The sequence below is a fragment of the Diceros bicornis genome, chromosome 14 (genome assembly GCF_020826845.1).
Source record: "Diceros bicornis minor isolate mBicDic1 chromosome 14, mDicBic1.mat.cur, whole genome shotgun sequence".
Lineage (NCBI taxonomy): Eukaryota > Metazoa > Chordata > Mammalia > Perissodactyla > Rhinocerotidae > Diceros > Diceros bicornis.
The window spans coordinates 13,701,551-13,703,828 of NC_080753.1; the positions used below are offsets into that span (position 1 = coordinate 13,701,551).

The 2,278-nt window shown below is 36.4% G+C and overlaps 1 non-coding gene across 1 annotated transcript; it reads left to right on the forward strand.

The window, feature by feature from the left end:
- Positions 1-1,648: 1,648 nt before the first annotated feature.
- Positions 1,649-1,752, forward strand: LOC131414293 (small nucleolar RNA U13). The gene has a single exon (XR_009222182.1). It is a non-coding gene; the product is annotated as a small nucleolar RNA U13 (small nucleolar RNA).
- The last annotated feature ends 526 nt before the right edge of the window (positions 1,753-2,278 follow it).

Here is a 2,278-nt window from a genome sequence, read left to right on the forward strand (position 1 = left end):
TATCTGAATGAATTGAAAACATGTTCACACAGAAACCTGCACACAGATTTTTATAGCAGTTTTATTCATACTTGCTAAAACTTGGAAGCAACCAAGATGTTCTTCAGTAGGTGAATGGCTAAATAGACTGTGGTACATCTAGACAATGGAATATTATTCAACATTAAAAAGAAATGAGCTAGAACTAACAAATGAATTCAGTAAAGTTGTAGGATACAAAATAAATACACAAAAATTAGTTGTGTTTCTATACATCAACAATGAATTATCAGAAAGAGAAATTAAGAAAACAATCACATTTACAGTAGCATTAAAATGAATAAAATATCTAGGAATAAATTTAACCAAGGAGGTGAAAGATCTAAACACCGAAAACTATAAGATATTGATGACAGAAATTGAAAAAGGCACAAACAAATGGAAAGATATTCCATGTTCATGGATCAGAAGAATTAATATTGTTAAAATGTCCATACTATCTAAAGTGATCTACAGATTCAATGCAATTCCTATCAAAATTCCAATGGCATTTTCCACAGAAATAGAAAAAAAAATCCTAAAATTTGTATGGAAACACAAAAGACCCCAAATAGCCAAAGCAATCTTAAGAAAGAAGAACAAAGCTGGAGGCATTAAACTTGCTTATTTCAAACCATATTACAAAGCTACAGTAATCAAAACAGTATTGTATTAGTATAAAAACAGACATATAGATCAATGGAATAGAATAGGGAGCCCAGAGACAAACCCATGCATATATGGTCAATTAATTTATGACAAAGGAGCCAAGAGTATACATTGAGGAAGGGACAGTCTCTTCAATAAATGGCGTTGAGGAAACTAGACAGCCACATGCAGAAGAATGAAATTGGTCCCCTCTCTTTCTCCATACACAAAAATCAATTCAAAATGGATTACGACCTGAACCATAAAACTCCTAGAAGAAGACATAGCAAGTGAGCTTCCTTTTTTTTTTTCCTTTCTTTTTTGTGAGGAAGATCAGCCCCCAGCCAACATCCATGCCAATCCTCCTCTTTTTGCTGAGGAAGACCGGCCCTGAGCTAACATCTGTGCTGATCTTCCTCCACTTTTACGTGGGACGCTGCCACAGCATGGCCTGACAAGCGGTGCCTCGGTGAGCACCCAGGATTGGAACCTGGGCCGCCAGCAGCAGAGTGTGAGCACCCAACCGCTATGCCACGGGGCTGGACCCGCAAGTGAGCTCCTTGACATTGGTCTTGGCAATGATTTTTGACTATGGCACCAAAGCAAAGGCAACAAAAGCAAAAATAAACAAGTGGGAGTGCATCAAACTAAAAACTTCTACACAGCAAAGGAAATCATCAACAAAATGAAACGGCAGCCTATGGAATGGGAAAGAATATTTGCAAATTATATATCTGATAAGTGGTTAATATCCAAAATATATAAAGAACTCATACAACACAATCGCAAAAAAACAAATAAACCAATTAAAAAATGGGCAAAAGACCTGAATAGGCATTTTTCCAAAGAAGACATACAAATGGCCAGTAGGTATATAAAAAGGCAATCAGGATCACTAAACATCAGAGAAACGCAAATCAAAACTATAATGAGATATCACCGTACACCTGTTAGAATGGCTGTCATCAAAGAGACAGGAGAGATCCTTTTATAGCTCATGAGCATGATGATTGGGTGTTCACACTGTTGCGTGAGATGTGCCTCCCAAAAACCTTGTTATGATGTTGGCACATTACCAGTCTGACATGGAAAAGAAAGAAAAAGAAAAGATAGGAGATAACAAATGCTGTCTAGGATGTGGAGAAAAGGGAACCCTTGTGAACTGTTGGTGGGAATGTAAATTGGTGCAGCCACTATGAAAAACAGTATGGAGGTTCCTCTAGAAATTACAAATAGAACTACCATATGATCCAGCAATCCCATTTCTGGATATATATCCAAAGGAAATGAAATCATTATCTTGAAGAGATATCTGTACTCTCACGTTCAGTGCAGCATTATTCATAATAGTCGAGGTATGGAAACAACCTAAGTGTTCATTAACAGATAAAGGGATAAAGAAAATGTAGTATATAAATATGACAGAATATTATTCAGCCTTAAAAAAGAAGGAAATCTTGTCATTTACGGCAACATGGATGAACCTAGAGGGCATTATGCTAAGTGAAATAAGCTTGACAGAGAAAGACAAATACTGCATGGTATCACTTATATGTGGAATCTAAAAAAAAGAAAAAAGTCGAAATCACGGAAACAGAGTAGAAAAGGGGTT